This window comes from Delphinus delphis, chromosome 2 (genome assembly GCF_949987515.2).
Source record: "Delphinus delphis chromosome 2, mDelDel1.2, whole genome shotgun sequence".
Classification (NCBI taxonomy): Eukaryota; Metazoa; Chordata; class Mammalia; order Artiodactyla; family Delphinidae; genus Delphinus; species Delphinus delphis.
Genome location: NC_082684.1, coordinates 35,857,882 through 35,868,621, shown reverse-complemented (window position 1 = coordinate 35,868,621; position 10,740 = coordinate 35,857,882). Strand labels below are relative to the sequence as shown.

The 10,740-nt window shown below is 39.9% G+C and overlaps 1 pseudogene; it reads left to right on the top strand.

Moving 5' to 3' along the window:
- The first annotated feature begins 1,618 nt into the window (after nt 1–1,618).
- Nucleotides 1,619–2,712, top strand: LOC132420192 (high mobility group protein B1 pseudogene; annotated as a pseudogene).
- Nucleotides 2,713–10,740: the final 8,028 nt, after the last annotated feature.

Sequence of the window (10,740 nt, the reverse complement as noted above, 5' to 3'; positions counted from 1 at the left end):
GCACTGATCCTGGTCACCTGACTCATAACACCTTCTACTTTATTGTACATAAAAAGTTGTGATGCCAAAAGCCAGAGTAAGCACCTCAAGCAAAAAAAAAAAAATGAGTATCTTCTTTCTTTTGCATTTTTCTATACAGGGGACTATATAGCCTCATTTGAATTCAACAAATGTGACTGAATTAATGACATCTACAGACCTGCATCTCTGCTTTGCAGTTGTGCAGTTGCCCCTTGATATCATTTTGAAGTGCATTTTAATGAGTCAATTCAGTTGACTTACATTTTTTAAAAATTCTTCAGATATATTGAAATTCTGCAAAACTCCTCTTTGGATGATGTATATTAAAGTATTTAAGTTAAAGTGTTGGCGAGGATGTGGAGAAGAGGGAACACTTGTACACCGTTGCTGGGAATGTAAATTGGTACAGCTACTGTGGAAAACATACAGAGGTTACTCAAAAAATTAAAAATATAACTACCATATGATTCAGCAATTCCACTTCTGGGTATTTATCTGAAAAAAAAATGAAAACACTAACTGGAAAATATATATGCACCCTCATGTGCATTACAACATTATTTAAAATAGCCAAGTTATGGAAACAACCTAAGTGTTCATCAATAGATGATCAGATAAAGAAGATGTAGTATATATATACAATGGAATATTACTCAGCCATAAATAGAAGGAAAGCTTGCCATTTGCAACAACATGAATGGACCTTGAGAGCCTTATGCTCAGTGAAAAAAGTCAGACAGAGAAAGATACCACATGATCTCACTTATAAGTGGAATCTAAAAACAAAACAAGCAAACAAGAAATCAAGCACACGGATACAGAGAAGAGATTGGTGGTTACCAGAGGTGGGGGCTTGGGGATGCAAAATGAGTGAAGGGGGTTAAAAAGTACAAACTTCCAGCTATAAAATCAATGTCATGGGGATGTAATGTACAGCATGGGGGCTATAGTAAATAATACTGTATTATATATTTGAAATTGCTAAGCGAGTAAATCTTAAAAGTTTTCATCACAATAAAAAAAGTGCTGTAACTATGTGTGGTGATGGATGTTAACTAGACTCACTGTAGTGATCCCTTCACAGTATATACAAATAATCGAATCATTAGGTTGTACAGCTGAAACTAATATAATGTTATATGTCAATTGTATCTAAATTTTTTAAAAAAGAAGAATGATAAAGCAAGCAATATCTGAACCTGAATTTTCCCATAAATTTCCTTTGGCCCTCCTCTATACTTTACTGTTTACAGCCGAAAAACTATGTATTTACAGATAATTCCTTCAAATGTCCTGTTAATGCTTGAAAGGTGTTTGCTTTCTACATAAACTGCACCTCTACAATACAGAAGTCAAGCTTAATTTTGATTCCATATTGCTTAGATGTGATACTTATTTTTAAGTCCTTGTTTTATGTAAAATTAAATAGAAATTAAATGGCCAATGTTACAGAGCGGAGAGAGTGAGGAGGCTGCGTCTGGCTCCCGCTCTCACAGCCATTGCAGTACATTGAGCTCCATAGAGACAGCGCCGGGGCAAGTGAGAGCCGGACGGGCACTGGGCGACTCTGTGCCTCGCGGAGGAAAAATAATTAAGCATGGGCAAAGGAGATCCTAAGAAGCCGAGAGGCAAAATGTCATCATATGCATTCTTTGTGCAAACTTGCCGGGAGGAGCACAAGAAGAAGCACCCAGATGCTTCTGTCAACTTCTCAGAGTTTTCTAAGAAGTGCTCAGAGAGGTGGAAGACCATGTCTGCTAAAGAGAAAGGAAAGTTTGAAGACATGGCAAAGGCGGACAAGGCCCGTTATGAAAGAGAAATGAAAACTTATATCCCTCCTAAAGGGGAGACAAAAAAGAAGTTCAAGGATCCCAATGCACCCAAGAGGCCTCCTTCGGCCTTTTTCTTGTTTTGTTCTGAGTATCGTCCAAAAATCAAAGGAGAACATCCTGGCCTATCCATTGGTGATGTTGCAAAGAAACTGGGAGAGATGTGGAATAACACTGCTGCAGATGACAAGCAGCCTTATCAGAAGAAGGCTGCTAAACTGAAGGAAAAGTACGAAAAGGATATTGCTGCATACCGAGCTAAAGGGAAGCCTGATGCAGCAAAAAAGGGAGTCGTCAAGGCTGAAAAAAGCAAGAAAAAGAAGGAAGAGGAGGAAGAGGAGGAAGATGAGGAAGATGAAGAGGAGGAGGAGGAGGAGGAGGATGAAGAGGATGAAGAGGAAGAAGAAGATGATGATGATGAATAAGTTGGTTCTAGCGCAGTTTTTTTTTTCTTGTCTATAAAGCATTTAACCCCCCTGTACACAACTCACTCCTTTTAAAGAAAAAAATTGAAATGTAAGGCTGTGTAAGATTTGTTTTTAAACTGTACAGTGTCTTTTTTTGTATAGTTAACACACTACCGAATGTGTCTTTAGATAGCCCTGTCCTGGTGGTATTTTCAATAGCCACTAACCTTGCCTGGTACAGTATGGGGGTTGTAAATTGGCATGGAAATTTAAAGCAGGTTCTTGTTGGTGCACAGCACAAATTAGTTATATATGGGGATGGTAGTTTTTTCATCTTCAGTTGTCTCTGATGCAGCTTATACGAAATAATTGTTGTTCTGTTAACTGAATACCACTCTGTAATTGCAAAAAAAAGAAAAGTTGCAGCTGTTTTGTTGACATTCTGAATGCTTCTAAGTAAATACAATTTTTTTTATTAGTATTGTTGTCCTTTTCATAGGTCTGAAAATTTTCTTCCTGAGGGGAAGCTAGTCTTTTGCTTTTGCCCATTTTGGATCACACGAATTATTACAGTGTTTATCTTTCGTATAGTTAGCTGATAAAAAGCTTTTGTGTACACACCCTGCATACTCATGATGAGGGTGATAAAAGTTTAATTGAGACAGTTTTCATCCATAACTGAAACTCAAATCTTGATCGGTTGATATCAGATTTCACATAGCCCAGGTTCATTTACAAAGTGAAGAGTAACCAATCTACTCACAGCACGGGATTATTAGAATCAAACATTTTGAAAGTCTGTCCTTGAAGGACTAATAGAAAAGTATGTTCTGATCTTTACATGAGGACTCTACATCCTTTAACTCCCATTACCATGTAATGGCAGTTATATTTGCAGTTCCCACGTTTAAGACTGAGAATGTATCCCCTAAAGCGTGAGCTTAAAATACAAGACTGCCATATTACGTTTTTTTGTTGTTGTTGATAATTAGTCCCAACAAAGGCTCTGGAGAAAAAGTGCTGGCTGTAAATGTCTTCTCCTATTTATCTAAATACGGATTGTTTAGGAAACTTGAGATCCTCCATTAAAGGTATTTTTAATGGGCCAACTTTTAAAATTGTATACCACATTTTAAATTGGGTATATTTTCCTATATTATGGTTTGCCCCTTTATAAATGAAGTAGACATGAGGGAGGAAGACAAGCTTTGTATTTCAGTGTGAATTACCTGATTTATTTGAATTTGATTTTTCTCTACAAAACTCAAGCTCATTCATCAGGGTCATATGTTTATCTGCTTAACAGTTTAGGGAACAATTTGGCAATTTTGTGGTTTTTGAGATTATCGTTCTCTTAAAGTGCCAGTGTTTTAAAATAGCGTTCTTGTAATTTTACACGCTTTTGTGATGGAGTGCTGTTTTGTTATATAATTTTGACTTGGATTCTTTCCATTTGCATTTGTTTTATGTAATTTCAGGAGGAATACTGAACATCTGAGTCCTGGATGATACTAATAAACTAATAATTGCAGAGGTTTTAAAAAAAAAAAATAAAAAGAAATTAAATGGCCAAAACACTGGCAAAAAATAAAAGTTTACCTTAGACAGTTATGGACACTGACTTCTTCTAATACCCAAGATCAAATTACAAAGTTCCCAATTTATGCCATTAATGTAGACAAACACTAATGTCTAGCTATTCCATTCAGACTTCTTTTTTTTTTAACTTATTTATTTTATTTTACTTATTTTTTGGCTGTATTGGGTCTTCTTTGCTGCGCGTGGGCTTTCTCTAACTGCGGCAAGCAGGGGCTACTCCTTGTTGCAGTGCGCAGGCTTCTCATTACGGTGGCTTCTCTCGTTGCGGAGCACGGGCTCTAGGCACATGGGCTTCAGTAGTTGCGGCACGTGGGCTCAGTAGATATGGCTCACGGGCTCTAGAGTGCAGGCTCAGTAGTTGTGGCGCACGGGCTTAGCCACTCCGCGGCATGTGGAATCTTCCCAGACCAGGGCTCAATCCCGTGTCCCCTGCATTGGCAGGTAGACTCCCAACCACTATACCTCCATTCAGACTTCTGTCTCACAGTATGATGCTGAGGATAATTTGCTCTTCTCAGAGGGGAAAAGTCAAAGAAAGATGATCTTAGTGATAATCATGGTAATAACAGACAAGTGGAGAAGCAGAGGAACTGACACTGTCAATCAGTGGGAAAATAGGGCACTCAGATTCTTCTATTTTTCAATCTTCTACAAAACTCGAACACAAAGAGAAATGCTTCTTTACAGGAAAAAAAATTAAATGAATTCATACTTTACTCTTTTGAGCGATGCAAGGCAACGTGCCCTCAGGATTCATCACTGCTTCCTGCTTGTTGACCCTGTCAGTCACGAGTTTGCATTCTTCTCACAACAGAGGGCAAGTGTCTTAAAAGATTCTAAGAATTTTGTTCAAGTAAATACACAAAAAGATTTTTCAGTCATTTTCCATAGAAAGGGAAATGGCCACTTTAGAGAGATTTAATAGCCCTTAACATCACATCCGTGCACGAATGTGTGCGCAGCCTGTAAGCGAGGAGGTTATCTTTTACGCTCCTGCTAATACCCTCCATTTCCCCCTTTGTCCTGCTTATAGTTCAAACAGGCTTCAGTAGTCACATCGCTGTCATTTGGTGCTATCTCAAAGTTAAATCATAATGAGCTTCGAGATTGTTGCTTGTTTCTCTCTTGTTTCTGCAGAAATGCAGGCTCCTTTTCCATTTTGGAGGGTATGAGCCTCCAGGTTTCTATGATTGCCTCTCACGCCTTCTTTCTCCTTTTATTCTCTCTTCTTCTTTGGCTCAGAAAGCAAACTCATTACCAAACCAAATATATAAGCCTCCCACACAGAATCTGGAGGAGAAAGTCATCCCATTTAATTCAGAGGAGCTGTTTCAGAGGCCCTCCACCGTCCTCAGCTTCAGCGGCCTGCAGGCCACGCCACGTGTCACCTGACTAAATACGGGACTGTCTCTTCAGAGCCTGCTCTGTTGGCTGAACAAAATCACTGACATGGAAAAGTAACTAATTTTCTACGGAATACACTTACTCCCAAACAATTTACAATCTCAAAATTAAAATTAGTACAATAATAATTACAACAATAGTAACAACAAACACATAAGCACTTTGTGCCCGGCACTCATCAGAGCACTTCACATATATCATTTCATCTAATCCTCACAACAATCCTATGAGGTAGATCCCCTCATTATCCTTATTTTATAGATAAGTGAAGTGAGGCTCAGAAAGTTTACTAACTTGCCCAAGATCACACAGCAGCGAATGGCAAATGCAGCCTAAATTTCAAACACTCTGGTGCCAAGTTCATTCTCTTCACCCCTATGCTGTGCTGTCTCAAATTAAAGGACAAATATATCCTTTTATAATAGAGATAATAATAAAAATAGTAAGAACAAACATTTATTGAGGGCTTACTACGTGCCAGATACGTAACTTATAACAACCTTCTGGTGTTTATTATCCTCATTTTCCAAATGAAGAGACTTAGGTTAAGTAGGTGGCCAAAAATTGCGCAGCTAGTAATTGTCAGAATTAGGAAGTGAATTCATGCACCCTGACTCCTAAGTCATCTTGGTATATTTCTTCTCCATCTTACTTCCGTAAGCATGAGGAAAATGAGGCCCAAAGGGGTTTAGTATTTATATAACAATAACCTGATCTAATTATTTTCAAGGTAGTTTTTCAAAAACTCAGACCAAATTCCAGGTCTTCTGAGTCTCAATTATGTGCTTTTCTCATTGTAGCTGCCCTTCCTATGTTCCTTATCAGTGAATGCTGCCCGCTCCAGTCACGTAGGAGCCCATGTTAGACACCTGAAATCATTCCTAGTTCCTCTGTAATGCTCAGCAGCCTATAGCCAATTTGTCATTATGTTCCATTGAATCTACCACCAAACACTTCTCGAATCTAAATCTTTTGCCTTTGGGATAATGTCCAAACTCCTTAATGTAGCAACTTAAGGTCCTTCACAATCTTATCTCAACTTTGTTTGCAAGTCTCTCATTACCACAAGCGACCCCACCCCATACACATAAACACACACACACACACACACACACACACACACACACACACACACTGTACATTGCACAGCAGTCATGCTAAGCTACATGAAACCCATGTTTCTTTATACCCATGCTTTTGCAAACACTATTCTCTTTGTAGGCAATATTCTTTCCCAAACTCTCCATTTTGTAAACTCCTATACAATCCTTAAAGCCTTCTTTTGCTTACCCAGGCAGATCCAGTCTCTGCTTCCTTGATATTCCCATGTCACTTTTGTAGTATTTATCACACTGTGTTAGCATTTCTTATCAGACTGTAAATTCTAGGAGGGCAAGAACTTTGTTTTAAATTCCTTTGCATCTCTATCACCTAACACCATGCCTGCATCATACTAAAGGTTTAATAACTGAGAGTTCAGTTAAATTGAACTTCTCTTACACAACAGCTGCCTTTATTGGTCTAGCTCCTTGCTACTGAAAGTGGGATCTAAGAGTAAGGCCCTATGGGACTAGTATTTGAATCTCCCTTGTACTTAGTTATAACTTGAAATACTCAGGAATGTATTTTCCTTTCTTACCCAACTAGTATAACTGAGATTAATTTTTATTAATACCAGTCTTCTAAAATTTGTGGGAGTTCACAGATATGCAAAACTTTGCAATCAGATATTATTTCTCTAGGATGGCCAACAATTGAGATACTATATTAGGGTAACTTTCCCTTCTCAGTTAAAAACAAAACCACTCATGAAAAATCAGAGTTATATTGAGGAAGATAAATAAAAACTTAAAAGTTCTCTTTCAACAATTACAATAGAAATATAAATACTCCAAGTTGAAAGTTTAAATTGGCCTTGGAATTCCAGCTAAATTAATACATACATAAAAATATACAGAGTATATTTCCTTATTAGTTTTTAAGCACAGAAGATGAGCAGCAGAAGGAGTTGATAGTGTTTCACAGTTAGAACTGCTAAGGACCTAAAAATGATTTTTTAATTAGTTTTTCTTCCCAATTCTGGGTGGCAGGAGCATATGGCTACCCATTCATTTTAAAGATGAAGAGAATAAAGCACAGAGAGTTAAATGATTTGCTGAAATTACCCAAACTACCACCTTCTGGTAGTAAACTAGTAGTAATCACTTATTGGGGCTTATTCTGTGACTGACAGAGTGCTAAGAATTTCTATGAATTATCTTATTCCTCACATGAATACCATGAGGTAGGTGCTAGCCTACTTCCTCAACTGTAATATCCTTTTATTAAAAAACATTTTCACATCTCTAAAATAGGTGAATTTTACAATCAATGTTGTGTCATAGTTTGATTGGCAGGCATTTTTCTTCATTGGTTGTATAAAAAGTAATGTTAACATCCTAGATCTAAGAAAATACAGTATCAGCCCAATTTTTGCAGGTGAAGAAATGTGACCTTGGAGAAATAAAGTCAGCTTGTCCAAAGTCAAACAGCCAGTAGGTGGCAGAGTCAGGATTTGAACCCAGGAATTTGACTGGAAGCCCACATGCTCAACCATCTATGGTACCACCTTCGATAGTTAATTCACACTCACGGCATCTGAAGTTGCTGGTGTAGTAAAGAATGCTCTCCATTGGCTCTAGAAGACGGTTGTCTCTGGTTGCCAGGGTCATTGAGAAGAGTGATGACTGATGAATGAATGAAAAATTGAGTTTCCCTTAGCAGGTGGCCTTTGACTTCTTGGGGGTTCCTGCAGTGATACAAAGCATCTATTAGTAGGAAAGGCCTGTGGGAAGTGCATGTTCTTCCCAGAGGCTACAGTTGGGTTGCAACACCTTCCAGCAGGTGCCATGGGGTCACACCTCTTGCTTTCATCCCCCAGCTCTGCATCTCCCTCTTGCAAAGACAGCCAAGTATGGACCAAGCTCTGATTAGATCATCATCCTCTATGAACACATTCTACTTCCTAACATAAAGCCTGAATCTTCTCTAAACTGTGAAAAGCCTTCTAAGACCACAGTTAAGTTTCCATTATTGGTTATGTTTTAGAAAACAAACTTGGCAAGACTTAAACTTGGCAATAACAAAATAGATATGTATTTTTCATTAAGGAGCGTTAGAATGCAGTTGTCTGCAGGAATTGGAATGTGTCAGCTGCTCAGAGAGAGACACACAGTTGATATGGGGAGCAGTGTGACTAATTAGGTTTTCTTTTGTGAAGGAATTGGTTTGTATTGATTCATTTACGTCTGATGTAACTCAGCAGTCCTCCCTCTGCCCAGGGAAGCCTGCCTGGACTGGTAAGTGATAAGAAGACTGGCTCACTGGGGCTATGTCTACCTCACTGCTAAATCCGGTTTTCAGGGCCATGGTGACCAGATCACCCTTACTGGTGTCCATTCCCTGCTTAGACACAGGCCAGTCCTATGAGCTATCCCTGCTGGCTGGATATGGAAGGCCTAATACCAGGGCTGCCTTGAAAAGTCACTGGAGAATGCTCAGATTCTGAGCTGCAGAGAGTTTGTGCTTTCCTGATTCAATAAACTAAACCAAAAGGGACCCATCCTATATCTTATGTTAGGAAAAGCTCACTCCCTCTCTAGATGCAGACCACTACCGTCACGCCCATCACAGGTAGAAGAATCTCTCCAGTGACAGAACTCAGCACTAGAGTTAATATATCAAAAAACTATGCATGGGCTTCCCTGGTGGCGCAGTGGTTGGGAGTCCGCCTGCCGATGCAGGGGACACGGGTTCGTGCCCTGGTCCAGGAGGATCCCACATGCCGCGGAGTGGCTGGGCCCATGAGCCATGGCCGCTGAGCCTGCGTGTCCAGAGCCTGTGCTCCGCGGCGGGAGAGGCCACGGCGGTGAGAGGCCTGTGTACCGCAAAACAAACAAACAAACAAAAAAAACACCCCAAAAGTATGCAGACAAAGCATTCAGGGCAACTTTTGGCATCAATAGTGCTTTTCAAAGAGAATTAGGAGGGGTGGATCTCAGATATGGTTTTGTAACTAATTAGCTGAATGTCCTTGATCAATTGACTGAACTTCTCTGGGTGTCTTTTATTTGTAACATTTCATATTAAAGATGACACTAGTAAATTTATCATCTCTAGAGCCCATGCAGAGTCATTTCTCCCAAGAGACTAGTGGTTTTGCACTGAGTTATCCACACTCTTTTGCCCAGAAACCGTGGTCTTCAATACACACCAGTACTGAGTCACTAAGAGCAGTCTGAAGTTCTGCAACCATGAACAGCATTTATTTCTGTAAAAACGGGCTCAGAGAGATTAGGTAAAGTCACCCATAAGTAGTAAGAGTGAGATGCTAACCCATGTCTGTCTCAATCCCAGAGTCACTCCTTTGTTACTACTCTACTGCCAGTAGGCTATGGACCCGGGAGAAAGGAGTTCCTGAAACAGTGAATCTCCAGGAAGGGAGAACAGAAATCCCACTTGGGCATGCCACGGAGTTTTTTTGGTTTTTTTAATTTATTTATTTTAATTTACTTATTTTTGGTTGCTTTGGGTCTTTGTTGCTGCGTGCGGGCTTTCTCTAGCTGCGGCGAGCAGGGGCTACCCTTCATTGCGGTGCACAGGCATCTCATTGCGGTGGCTTCTCTTTGTTGCGGAGCATGGGCTCTAGGTGCACAGGCTTCAGAAGTTGTGGCACGCAGGCTCAGTAGTTGTGGCACGTGGGCTTAGTTGCTCCACGGCATGTGGGATCTTCCCAGACCAGGGCTTGAACCTGCGTTCCCTTCATTGGCAGGTGGATTCTTAACCACTGCACCTCCAGGAAAGCCCTGCCATGGAGTTTATAGAGAAACTAGAAGACTTTTAGAGAAACTACCAGAGACAAAAAGCATAAACTTTTTAGTACTAAAACAGGTGGTAGAACAGAAGCAGCTTCCTGGGAATGGAAATGTCCAAAGAAGACCAAGCCGGGTCAAAGTAACCATCATGGCAGAGCATAGGAAATGCTGCCAGATCAGGTTCAAGTGAGCACAGAGAGAACAGTTTCATCCCTACACTCTGTGAGCAATCTTAGGACCCAAGCAGAAAGGGCTTTGTCATCTTACTGACCGCCAGCCTGCCCTTGGCAGTTGTGATTTCAAATAAGTAAGGATCTGTATTGAGTAAGGTTTTTTGGGTGCAAACCACAGGAACTGACTCTAGCTAATTTGAACAACAAATTAAAAAGAAACCTTAGGAAGTACATGGGGCAGTTCACAAAAATTAAAGGAAAGCTAAACCTTAGATTTTAGAGCAGTCCAAAATAAGGGCAGCTTAGACAATCTCAATAGTAGGACCATTGGACAGTCACTTCAGGTCACTCTTCCAAAAACAAGCCATCCTTGGGTCAATCTGTTTAAGATTTAAATTCCTGAAGAAAATATCTGGTTGGGCTGGCTGTTCATGTGGGGGGTGTGTGTGTGTGT